Genomic DNA, 13,908 nt, shown 5'->3' on the forward strand with positions numbered 1-13,908 from the left:
GCCTTACTTACAGAATAGAAGTCAGCCTGAAGAAATATCTGCTGAAAAAAATTTAACTAGAAAACTTAACACTTTTTGTTTTCTTGAGGCTGAGCTGAATAAGTGAAATAAAAATCATGTTTGGGAATTCTTGCTTGAGAAATTGCCTGTTAAGTCATGACATTGCCCACACACCTCTGATTTTGCTCTTGCAGCTCAGTGAAGGAAAAAGAATTCCATGAAGAAAGCTTCAAGGAAGTTTTTTTAAGACATATGCCAGCAGCAAGTCACTGCTACATATGAATGTAGTGAATACTGTTTTCAGGATTTATCAAAACATGTATCTACTCCTGATGGAGGTTTCTAGGCAGATGCCTCCCCTGGCCTCTCTGGAAATTTCCAGTTGGATGTAGTAGCACAGGGGATGAGGAGAATCTCAGTACACTGGGTTCAGCACTGTACTGAGTTTCTGTTCGGCTGTGCTGATCAGAACTGTTGAGGAGCTGCAGGAGGAGCAGGACCTTCAGGCTCGATTGGAAGAAGTGGAAAAGAATTTTTTCAAGCCTAGGGGAAAGATCAAGTAATGTTTTATTGGAGCATGTTAAGGAAGATCCCTCTAACTGTTCAGCCCCTTCATTTATAGCCAGACTGATCCAAAGTCCCTTGAAGGACTGAGAGGTGAACCTTTCATATCCATTCAGAGGAATTTTTAGTAACAAAATCAGATCTCTTCACTTTATTTTGTTCCCATCAGTTTCCATTTTTGCTATCTTGCTCATGATCAAGTTCTATGTGTTTGAATTCAAACATCTGTGCTTTACTCTAAAATGAAATTACTATGGTTCTCTACAATTTTCATACATAAATAATTTCAGTTCTACTGAAATGGAAAAATTCTGAAGCATCTTCCTGGCTGCTCTTGTTTAAGGCAGTTGTGACGTAAATGACACAGACTTGCTGTCTTTTCACTCTGTCTCACATTTCCTTCCTTTGCACTCCCCTTTAACATTTTCTCCCATCTCTTTCCCTGCCCTCCGTCCAGAGAAGTCAGCGTCTCATATCCTGTTCTCTGAATGCTGTTCATTTGCATGACCTTTATTACTCTTGATTACTATAATGAGTGTTTTTAGTAATTATCGTCATCCTGTTCTATTTTTCCACAGCAATACCCACTTTAATGGGTTTCAGATTTATAAAACATATGTTATATTAGCAGAAGCTTAACTACTACCTCCCTTTCCCAGTAATGCTTGTACACAGGGAATAAAGAGTAGCTTTCTCCAGTCCTGAATAAATTTACAGTTGACCTTAGGGAAATGTCTCAGCTGAACTAAGAGTTATCAGCCAAAGCTAAGAGTGTCTTGCCATCAAAGTAGTTCATGCTTCCACTGAACTGACGTGCAAGGAATTTTTCTGTGCCTTGCATACTTTCACAAGCACCTCTGCTTTATTTAATAGGTATTGTTAATAAAATATTCATCAGAAAAAAAATTAATAGTGTTGAATGTGGATGCCTGTCACACTTTGAAATGCTTTCTAACTAACTATGGTCAAAGAAATTCCTGTCCTCTCAGATCACAGTGCAATAAGAGAATGCAGCAGGGAAGTGCAAGAAGAAATTTCTGCTTGTTACTGGTGCTTTGTGAGTCATGGACCAGGACTTTACAGTGATAGGTGCTAGGCAAAGACAAGCAAAATATGTGAGCCATGTTGTTGTTGGTAGTGCTAGTGGGATATATTTCTTAATTTTAAACTATTTTTCAGTATCTTAGTACACTATAGATAAAAAATTTTATCTCAATTACAGCCATTTGCTATTTCTCGTGCTACTGAGTGTAGTTACTCTAGTCCAACTGTTCTTTCTGGAATGCCATGTGAATGTGGATTCACTGCAGTGTGAATGCATTGTCTGCAAGAACTGCAAAGAGCCACCAATTCCCCAGCTGGATTCTGCCTCTGGGGGACACAATGGCTCCTGATGAGCTGCAACTTGTGCCATCATTCAGAAAACACAGCCAGGGACTCTATAGGGAGCTATGTGGTGCTGTTCTAAGTGGCTTTATGACTTAGGCCAGTAAGGTGTAAAGTCCCACCTGGAGGGTTTCGTACAGATCCTGTCTACCTGGATGCATTTCTGTGATGCTCATGTTTGAGCTGGCTCATTCAGCGGCAGCACACAGTATGGGCAAAGCCATAATGGGCAGCCTGAATCTGCCCTGGATTGACATAGCCTAGCACAGACCACAGCATTTCCTTTCCAAACTTGTCTGGAAACTTACAAATTCCTCTAGATTTGTAGTCAGGGAGAACCAGAAAACATTGTTTCTGTTGGAGAGGGAGGCAGCAAACATCATGTTTGGCAAGTTTCTGATTTGGAAGCCTTGCCTTTGGTTCTTCAGAGCCCTTCAGAATCTGTTTGTATTTCAGATAGGGGAGGATCTCTACTTTCAGATCTATACAGAGACCAGAGAGACCTGACTGCCCACATTTTTCTTACAATACTTTCCTTTTCCTCTTATAATTCCTTTCTACCCAAACTCATTTCCTATGGACCTCTGGATCTGAAGGTAGAAATGCAAAGTGGTGCAGACAAGCGTGATCATCAGGCTCCTAAGGTCTGGGAGGTGTCCCCCCATTTGTTCTCCAATGCATGGGCACAGCATCCAAAGAGAAAACTAAGCCATGTTATGATTTGATATATCCTGCAGGAGTAGGGGAAAAGCCACATGGTGGGATCGTCCTGTAATCATGTAATGGACAAATTCAAGCCCTAGGCAGAATCCAACCCAAGCCAGATTTTGCTTTCTCTGCTTACTGCTTGCTCTCATTTCTTCTCTCCTTTGTGCACTTACTACAAAAAACTTTTAACCTTCTGCAGCAGCAACTATACAAGAGTTTCATTGTACACAGTAGAATTGAAAAGTTCAAGTACAGTGTGTGAGCACAAGTTCTCATACAGGGGTGGTAGCAAACCTTGGATGAGCCCCTTTGCTCCCATAACTCTTCAGTGGGGTAGAGATGAATGACATGCAAACTCCTCAGCATCCAAGGTTGTTTTCCAGACACATGCTCATTATTTATAGTGCTGTATCAAAGTTCATCCAGGCAAGTCTCTTGGGCTTTTCATGTTTGGGCAGAAGATGCCTTCTCAGGAGATTTCTAGCACTTCCACACGCAGTCACGGTGGAAAATCTTTCTCATAACTTTACAGTCGCAACAAATAATAAACAAAACCTGTCTGGTTTTGCTTCATGCTGTGAGTAAAATGTAAGTCCCTGAGTCCAAATTCCCATTTTTTACATCAACCAAATCTTCATGTCTTCTCTCAGTCTTTCATCCAGTACCATTTCTACTCCTTAACACTACTTCAGGTAATAATTATAATTGCTTGTTGTCTCTATCCATCTTTATATGCCAGTTACAAATGTTTCTAAGCCAGACAGTAGTGAAAAGAGGAGATTCAGAGAAAGATATTCTCATACAAGTATAACAGCATCTTGTGTTAAAGAATTGTTCCTTCATTTGATTTCCAATGTTTTTAAAGAAAGTTTTATTTTTAACAACTTCTCTTTAAACCGTTACTAACTTTGTAAGAAATTATTCTGCTATCCTCTGATCTTGAATCCCAGAGATGGGATGGTGTAGCTGACTGAAAGAGTCACAAAGTTCACAAAAGTCACCTTGAGAAAGGAGATTTTCAGAAAACAATGTTTCCACAGGGTGAATAGCCAGTGTAAAAAGGAGTAGGTACTTCCATCAACAGTTAAAATACTGACCTTCTTCGGAATATGATACAGATCATTTGAGCTTTATAATGGTAAATAATGACTTTGTGTGGAAGAGTAAGAAATACTTGGTTGCATGTGTTTGTGTGTCTGTGAGACTACAGAGCTGCAGGGCAATGAGGATTTTGTGTGTAGGCAAGTTTAAATTGGGATTTCAGAAATAAAAATCATTGTTTGTGTTATGAGATCAAGCAGATTGATTAGAGTGATGTGTTTCACAGCCCTGATCAGACAACTGGTGTCTCAGTTTGTAAGAGTGGTCTGCAGGGCTGCTGCTGTTTTAATAAGGCTTTGGCTGCCAAACATCTCCTATCCTCAATGTGTAGGTGAGCTAATCTCTGAACATCACTGAGCTCATCTTCTTCTGTGTCAGTGCAGGCCCGTGTTTTCTTTTGTCCTTAACCTGGTCATGTTCAGTCTGTTTACATATCTCATGGGTGTGATGGGTGTGACATTTTGCCTTTAGGATTAAAAGCTAAGCACATTGGAAAGATTTAGGACCAGGTAAAAATGTTTTCCTTTTCACAAGCCTTGTTGTTGATAATATTTTCCCTCTTTTCTGCTAATTTTTGTTATTTAGTAGTTTCCACTTGTCATGTTTGCCCTTATTAGAGATTGGTTTGTCTCATGGTACTTAGCGAGCTTAGTTAATCACAGTAAAATATCTTAGAGGGCAATTGAACTTCAGAGTGAGTGGCTGGGCTTCTTTGAACATTACAGATGCAATTCCTAGTATTTTGATTCTGTGTTATCTCTTTACTACACAATAACCTGGAGTTTCAGGTATGAACTAAATTGTAAAAGCATGTGATATGTAGCCATACCTGAAAATTGCATAGAAAAGAAATTAATTTTGGTAGTCTTTACCTAGCAATTATTTTAATATTTATTGAGTTTTGCAAGATGGATTAAATATCCTAGCTTGGCTTGACTTTGATTCCTAATAGTTACTGCTGGGTAATAATTATAAAAACATATTTCCATGCATTTAGCAAACCTTGTGACTCTGAAAGTGACATTCAGACAAAAGGACCATGAAAGACAGCTACACTTTATGTATCTTGGTATTGCAAGTATCTGGGAATGGGTTTGCATATTTTAAGAGTGCAAAGCAGGGATAGCAATTGCCTGGTTTACAGGCTAAATCTAGAGAGCTTACAGGGAAAGAGTCTTGCTCATAAAAAAAAAGTGTGTGTACAGGAGGAGGGTGGGGCAGATACAGTAACAGGGAACATTAATTGAAGTCTTTTTGATGCCATTAAAAAGTAATCTTAAATTTCTCTAAAGGAGAAACCTGGACTCCAAAATCTAGGGGACCTTGGTAGCTATGTCCTATCTTTAATGTAGTCAAGTGGCTGAATGCCAGAACAACTTTGTAATTAGTGCTGAGTAAATACAGACTTCTGATGCACGTAAACAAATACTCATATTGTCAGATCTGTGTGTTACTGTTGTAATTTTTATTCTCCCCATCTGGGACCACATTTTTGTCCTCAAAAATTTTTACTGAATGCATAATGGGTCCTCAAAAATGTATATTTGTAATTTCTTGCATTTAATGTCACTACGCATTACTCTTCCAATGCCCTACAAGAATTACCAACTGAAAATTTTCTAGATTTAAAAAAATTGGAAAATATGGATCCTAAGATTTATAGCATTTCATAGAAAGGGAGCCATCTTTTCAAATCATCATTTACATTTGTTTGCAAGTCTGGAGTATATGTATAAATAGGATAGCATAAAACAAAATTAAAATCTAAGATTTAGGTAAAATAATCTGTGCCTTCAAAGGACACATTGAAACAAGTAACCCAGGTTGACACATTTTCAGGAACCTAGGTTCTTATACACCCTGAGTTTTAAACCAACACAACAGATTGATGGGTGGAGTAGGCCAAGTCAGATTGCCAGAGGAGATGCTTCTCCCAGAAGTCACTGTCCTCACAAGAGAAACTGAATTGTGCATGGAGAAGCTCCAGAAAGCACATCAGTGCATGGGAGGCATCCTCCAAGTGATACATAGGCTGAGGAATGTAGGGAGTAATGACTTCCATCACCCAGGTTCATCTACTGCCTAGAAATCCAGTGGAAAGCCAGGGTCTTGGTTCAGGCCTGTGAAGATGTGGATTGGAGATGTTTGGAAGTAGAACTGAAAAAGGAGGAAGGAAGCAGCTGACAGAAAAATCAATGGTTTTTCGTCTGTCAATGTTGCTGCCAAGACAAGTTGTCTCAAAATGATACTGTATTCTGTAATTTACAAAATTACAGATGTTTGGCACAACATCAAAGCAACCTGTATTTGTCCTTAATGAGTCTGCCTTCACAACAGGAGCTGGGCATTTACATGCTTTGTGTCTTACTTAACTATTTAGCCCATTCATCCAGATTCTGAATGTACATGAAAATGTGAAGATTAGCATCTTGAAGTATCACTGCACTGTTAACACTGAATATATTCTTCCTAAGTATATAATTATAAAATATAGCAGGTGTAATCCATTGAAGTAATGGTGAAATCCTACTGACTTCCAAGATTTTATCCATTATGTATCTTCAATACATTTCTATTATTTTCCTGACTTACCTACCTTATCTAGTGTTCCCATCTTTAGCATTTGAGTGAATTCATACTAGTTTTAACTTCCTCTTTTAAAAAGTTTCTAATTATTCATTTAAAGGCTCAAACTGCTTGGAAAACCACTGCAAATCTTCACTATTCTTTGAAAGCAATGGAACTATTGCTGCATAAATGTCATTGATTGTACATTGCTACATATGCTTTAACTTTGTAGACTGTTTGACATGTATGTGAAGGTAATTAGGGGCATTTTTGCATAAGATGCTAAGAAAATCAAGTTTTGACACTAAAAATGTCCTTCTTCTGAGGCAGTTACATTTTGGCTTGAATTTCAGACAACATGGCACTGAGGCTATTTTAATAAGAGCTAAAAAAAGATGCAAAAAATTAAACCTTGCAGTCTGGAGGAGATCTTCATTGAGGTCTACTGAGAATTTGACTCTTGTTTATAAGAGAACTTGTCCCTTTTACTTGGCTTGGGAATTTTTTTCTTTCCCTTCTGATTATACTGGTTTTATCACTAGTTTTATCATTGACCAACGTCATGTAATGAAATAAAATTATGAAATGCTTCATGGATTTATGGCTACTGCTCAGTCTGTGCAGTTACTGTGCTGGGGAGGGCACCAGCCAGGGCAATGTACACTTACTCTTCTTTCCCTCCTTCTGATAAGGACATAAACCAGAACAGTAATTTGGGCTCAGTTCTGTCTATCAAAGACAAAACTCAACATGAAATAAGTACAAGTTTGTGGACTACACAGAATGTTTGAAGATGGCTCATTTAATGCCTGTAGACTGTACGGGAATCTCAAAACACCGGGGTATTGCATGCTGTGGAATGAGGAGGTGAGGGGGAAAAAATAGGTGGACCCCTATAAAACTGGCCAAAGCATCATTCCTGTGCAAGTACTAGTTGCTGGGCAAAATAAAATTATTTTCACTTGCATATCTCAATATGCTTTTCATCCTCAAGGCCTATACCTGCTGGGCTACACTATCATGTTTCAATTCAATAGGATAAGAAAGCTACTCATTATTAGCTTATGTGAAAGCTAAAATTGGCTTTGATAGACCAATCAATTCTTTTTAAAAGATGTTGGCCTCAACTTCATTTCAAGTATGTCTATTTCACAGAAAACACAACGGAAGTAAGAAAAAGATCTTAAAATTCTGAAAACTTAGTAAAATGCCTAAGTAGTAAAATTAATTGAAAGTTGTAAAAATAGGTCTCCTGCACCTGAATTTTATAGGTGCCAGAAAAAAAAAATCCCAGGAAAAGCAAGAATGAAGCTCTTTGTTGTTCATATATGTTGAAATGAAAATCTAGGAATTGTGTATTATATTCCTCAGTATTTTTTAAGAATGCATCTACTTGTGTGTTTATCTGTCTAAAATAGTGATGCAATACAAATTCTTAAATATTAAAATGAGGCTTTGAATTGGAAAATACCTCATTATTATTTTTCTTCTTTTTTCTTATTGATCATAGAATTTATGATACTCAATTGAACAAAAAAGGATTTTTTTTCTTGCAGTGCTTTCTTATTTTTAGTCGCAGTTGTTTGTATACTAGCCTTTCTGACACTGCTTGTAACCCTTTGATGCAGAATTGCATCTGGTTTGTTTTTTTATTGTTTTGCCACCCACCTATGAGTGATATAGTGAAGACAAAAGTACTCAGCATTGGCCAAAATAAAAGTTTGTTCTCTTTCAGGTAAGGAAAAATACTTGAAATTTTCACCTGTCTGTTCCCTGTTTTCCTGGGTTTGAAATCAAATGTCAAATATTGTATCAGGTCTGAGAAAACAAAATCGTTTTGCATATGGTCTGATCACTAAAACAAATATGAGCCATTGACAGCAATGTTTTCTCACCCTTCTTTTTCAATGCCTGGGAACTGCATCTCAGCTCCTTTGTCCCGTGTGATGAAGTTCTTTGTGCCTGTATACAGCATCTGTGGGAGCTGTGTGAGCTGTACCTTTGCTGGGATGGCTGTGGCTGACTTTGGGACTTTACGTGCTCTGTGGCCACGAGATCTCACTGTGAGGGCAGACTGTGCTGTGGCCCTCTTCACTAGTAATCCAACTGAAACCCTGTGGAAGTCATTTAAATGCTGCAAAACAGAAACCAGACTATGACTGGACCCAAAAGAAGTTCGTAACATTAGTGTATTCAGTTATTTTTTTAATTAATTCAAGGGTCACATCTGCTGAAAATAGAGGTCAACCAATATTCTAGATCAGTGTCTCAAGGTAATGGACAGTTGAAATTCTCTTCCTGATGTGTTCATCAGCCTATGTAATGCTTGTTGAGCTCATCCAGTACTATTTACATGAAGTATCTAGTCCATAGATGAGAAATTATTTGTATTCTCATTTGATTTAAAAAAAAAAACCCATTTTACTGGGGATATTTCCCATGGCCTAAATCTATGAATAAGTGTACAGAAGTAAAAAGGAAAAGTAAAAAGAAAGCTAAAATGAAAGAATGACATAAGAAACAGGATCTTTTTTTTAAACTCAGCAGTTCATGGGTAGAAGATTGGCACCCTGATAAGACATAGGGGACAGTTAGAGGGAAATTTTTGCCAGAAGAAACTGAATTTCTGGCTCCTATTGGAAAAGATATCTAACAAGAGGTAGGTGGCATCAAGGCTTGAAATCCGGACAAAATATTTCATGCATAAGTTTGAGAAAGCCGGAGAACATTCCCTTTTGGAGACACCTTTCTTGGAAGAAATGTAATCTTCTTATGACAGCACTTGGAAGCCCAAACCATGTACCAACACAGCAGCTTTTAGGTCAAATAAATGAGGACTAAAGTCATGTCAGCAATCTGTGTCCTCCTGTGGGAACCAGCTCACTCTGAACAACACCATGAACTTACCAACCTACATTCTTGTCTGAGCCACATGGCCCCGGGTCATTCCAAACAGTCCTGAACCTCAGCTGGGATCAGCCACCAGCAGCTTCTGACAGCTCACACAGACTCTGTAAACACACCAAAAACATCACACAGATCCCAGGAGAAGAAAAGAACTGTAAGGGAGTCTGTTCCACAAAATGTGCGCCAAGGATGCTTCCAGCATCTATAACAAGATTAATCTGAGGGCATTGATTTGTAAATAAACAGACACAGTTACTACGAGCATCTAGTTACTACGAGCAATGTCACATAATTCAGCCTGGACAAATTTGCCTTTAGAAGCTTCCCAACAGCAATTACAGTGTAAGATATGAGCTCACCTCCAACCGTAGTGTGTCTATATTTATGGGGTGGGATAAGCATAAACTTCCTTGAAACTATACTTTGACTGGGGTTGTTGATCCTTTCCTTCCTTTGTTTTCATGAATGCAGGCCACTGTCACTCTGCACTTGTCCACCTTTATTGTCCCCTGACAAAGAAAGCTGCAGCAGACTTGACAAAGAGCTACTTTGATCACAGAGTTTTCAGCATCCTCAGATTTACATGTTTATACCCTAGGGAATAGTAGAAATACTTTGGGAAATCACTGTAACACCTACAACCTTGCAATTTAGAGCAATTTTGTGGGGAACGGAGGAAAGTGGAAAGGAAGAGTCCAGCATGAAGTCATTCCTCTGTGGTAGCAACTTGAACGTGATGCCTCATTTTCCACTCCTTGTTCCCAGCTCCCATTCAGATGTCATTGAGAGCAATATGAAGAGCAATATTTGGTCCAGTTCTGCAGTCTGTCCTGAAGATGGTCAGGGTACAAATAAACCAGTGGGAAGGAAGTGGAGGGTATCTTAGGAAGGAGCCATCTTTTTGCCTCTCCATGTACAGGGCCTGACATTCTACATGTGCAAACAAATTTTACTGGCACTGAGATGAATTTTTTTTTTTTAAGTTTCAGGGATTATATCTGATTTATAAGGAGTGTGGTTTGGAGGAGGCCAATTAAGCAACCTCTCTAATATCCAACTTCCTTTCCAAAGACCACAATGGAAGATTGCACATTTGTGAAGAGGAATGCCATTCCATGGTAAGAGAGAACATTTCTTGATGTGCCACCTATATTTGGAAAGGAGAATAGCTAAAAAAAATAAATTAAAGCACCTCCACTGCTGAGCCAGGACTGTAAAAAGAAGTCAAATAAATTATTTAATCAAGTAGGAGTGCTCAAAAAGAGGGACTCATAAATTTGAGGGGTCCCCAAATATACTCTGTTGCTTATTCCAGAGAGAAGGAATCACAGTGTCTGAGGAAAACTCCGCTCTTTTTTCAAGAGCTGCGTGGTTAAACTCTCCCATTTTGGCCAAGTTCTATGCTTTGGACAATCCTGCTAATTGCTAACAAAAAGAGTTATCTACTTTATCTGCCTGGATCTGCAGCAGATTCCCCAACAATGCCTATATACCTGTCCTTTGTACTATTGCTCAAACTTTCAATGCATGTTTCCTGCAGAACTCTGAACATTTCAGTGAGACATGAGGCATAATCTCTTTCACCTTTTTTTCCTCTTTTGTTTCCTCCTCTTGCTCCTGAACGAGCTGTGCTCTTTGGCATTAGTATTCCAGTCATATACTCACATGACTCTACCCTACCACGTATCTGTTATGTCAATTAAGTTGTAATTTTGATCTTGCTTTAAGTGTTCTGGCTCCATTGTATTTATTTAGATACAGTTTATATCAGTCTAGGCTGAACATCAGTTATTTTGTTTTCTTTTTTTTCCTTTAGTGACTTTTTTTAAAGAGTCACAGTTTTCTTTTTTTCGGCTTTTTTGTTAGGCCAGTGTGGGTCACATTTATCTGGACATGCATGTCACCAGCCTGACAGGATATTTTAGCATGCATCAAATCACATTAGCAAATCTATGCTGAAGTTTTTTCTTTGCTAGGTGGAGACCATTTTTCCCTCATCAGTCCTTCCCACCCATCACGGAAACGCATGGCTGTGCAAAGGTAACCAAGATATTCCTTCTCATTCCCACCCTTACTTGCATCTCCTCATGCAGGCATTAAGATTCTTTGTCCAAGTAAAAACTGGAATCAGAAGTGCTTCCAGACCTTTCTGTCTTTTCACCAAAGAAACCTCCACATCACAAAACCCACAGTGACCACTCACTGTCATAGGGCTACTTGGCTGCAGGAGGCTGAAGTAACCTCTAATTTATTTAGGAGAGATAAAAGACCTAAGACTTTGTGCAAAACTGGAATTTACCTGGACCCTAATTAATGAAACGCAATGTAATGTTGTTAATGAGATTGATCCTAAAATGCAAAACCAAGAAAACAATAGGACTGAAATAAATATTTGAAAATCCCCTACTCTTACATCTATACTCCACAGTAGGATCACCTGTATCAAAACTGTTCATGAATAATAGTTGACTAACCATACTTATAAAAATAGCCAGTAACAAGACACTGCTGACTGTCACAGCCCATCTATTTCAGTATTTTACTCTCCTACCTTTAGTTTTTCCAAAGTCAAACATCTTTATTCTGTTGCAGTTTACTTGTTCTAACTACAATTCATATGGAGAAAAATTAATCCCTCCTTCTTTGCAAATTTTCTGGATCTATTCTAGTTAAATAGAGCCAGAATGCATCTTGAAACAGTGGACCTTGATTACCTACTATGTCATGTTTCTAGAACAGACCTTCATGCATTTTGGGCACTGCCCTGATTGCTTTCCAAACACAGTCTGAGACTTATCCTCAGCTTATGTGAAGCTATGTTGCCATAAAGGGTGAAGAAGTTTAAAGGCCAGATAATGTTCCAGGACCAAAAATAAACTCTATCTAGCATTGTTTATTTTCTTGAAGAGAAATATACCCTTTGTATATTTAAGAATAGTTATCAACTCTCCTGTCTTTGGACTAAACAATGTCAATCTCAGTCTTTCTTCACAGACTCCAGATCAGTCCCACTGAAATGCATTCAATTTTCAGCTGACATTCCCAGGACTGGTTCTTGAAGCGCAATTCCCAAAGTGCACTATTCAGTTGCCTGCTCACCAACGCTGAGTGAAGATTATCATGATGATTTTTCGTGCACTAGGAATAATGTTTCTATTTGTGCATTTCAAATTGCTTCATACAGTTCTCTAAGTACAGTCAGTGAACTTAATGTGCTCTAATTGATTTTGTAAATTCCTAACTTATTTAATACTTTTTAATGTTATTCTAGCATTTACATCCCCATAAACATTTAGCAGTTGTATGTGAAGATGATTGCATTAGCAGTGATAGCACAGACAGAATTTTTGGTAAGCAAAAATTATTAAATATTTTGGCCAGTCTGTAGGTGCATTTTGGTAGAATCAATTGGTCATCATGGGGAAGTTCCTATGACTTCTACTGCATTTGTACATGTTCTGTGAAGCACTGAGAAATTTCTCAAGAGCTTTCTGTCTAATCATTTTTAAAAGCACTTCTCTGTGTTTTAAAATTAAATGCAGCCTTGTTAAGACTTTTTGGAAATTAATTGTGCATCATCGACTGAAATCTTTGAAAGGATTTCCTAGAAGAACAAATTGATAAAATCAGAATGATGCAAATAACAAAACACTTACTGTTGTCAACTGACCTCCTATCAATTATCTTGTGCTGTTCTGGCTGTTTTGCCTATTCTAATTGACCTTGATGAATGTTATTTGTTTCTTGAAGCTTCAGCAATGTGATTTCTCCACTGCCAACGGTGTGGTTATACTAAAAGCCAAGGTCTACCTTCCTCTTGCCTTTTGATGTGGACTTTGGTACTAAATAAAATGCTATCTGGTGGCCCACAGCAGAGCTCACAGGCGAGCACAGCTGGGCTGCTGGTGGAAGGAGCAGTTGTTTGCCCAGATCAGCCCTCGAGGGTGACTGCATCCGTGACTCGGAGGTAAGGAAAGCAGTTTGCTAATCTGCAGTGTAGCTCCTGCTGACTGATAAAAGGATGTGTACAGTAGTCTCAGTCTTATCTCGTTAGCCAGGTTTACACTGGTGTGACACTGCTGAACTTAGACAAGCAGTTCCTGATTTACTGCAGGGCGAGGGCAGAATCGGGTCTGATTTTGCACCACGACCCATAGAGATTATCCAGCTCGCCCTGGAAAACATCTTGTGTATATTTAAGAATACCTCAATATATGTAAGCATATTTATAGCCTTTCCCCATGTTGTGAGGATATTTTGGATCTTTCTAGTACCTCTGGATATAAAACCTTTCTGAGCTGAATCCAGGACAGATAAATCATGACTCCGGCTTCTTTCGCCTAGGGTAGCCTGCCTCAATCACTGCCACATTCCTCCCATAGTAGTCGTTTAAAATTAATAGCACATGCAGAGGAAAAACTAAACCCTTTGACGTCACTCCCGAAATGAGGAAACATAAACAGAAAAGGCTTCTCGGCGGCGCTGGCAGCAGGGCGGGGATTGGTCTGTGCTCTGCGCTCTGCGCTCCGCGCCCGGCGCTGGCAGCGCCTCCCCGCCCGGCCTGACACGGGCGGCCAGACTGCAGCAGCTCCGCGCTACCCAGCCCTGCCCTGGCACACAAGTGCGCTCTCTTCCCGAGGCTTTTTGCTTCTTAAGGTGGTTTTACTGGCTGGG

General features: G+C 39.0%; 1 protein-coding gene across 1 annotated transcript in view; it reads left to right on the plus strand.

Moving 5' to 3' along the window:
* Window positions 1-13,732: 13,732 nt before the first annotated feature.
* The window catches only part of PDE7B (phosphodiesterase 7B), a 170,744-nt gene continuing 170,568 nt past the window's right edge, over window positions 13,733-13,908 (plus strand). The window contains exon 1 of the mRNA XM_030945699.1: window positions 13,733-13,890. The gene's annotated coding sequence lies outside the window, so the exon portion shown is untranslated. The remainder of the gene's footprint in view (window positions 13,891-13,908) is intronic.

This window comes from Camarhynchus parvulus, chromosome 3, assembly GCF_901933205.1.
Source record: "Camarhynchus parvulus chromosome 3, STF_HiC, whole genome shotgun sequence".
Lineage (NCBI taxonomy): Eukaryota > Metazoa > Chordata > Aves > Passeriformes > Thraupidae > Camarhynchus > Camarhynchus parvulus.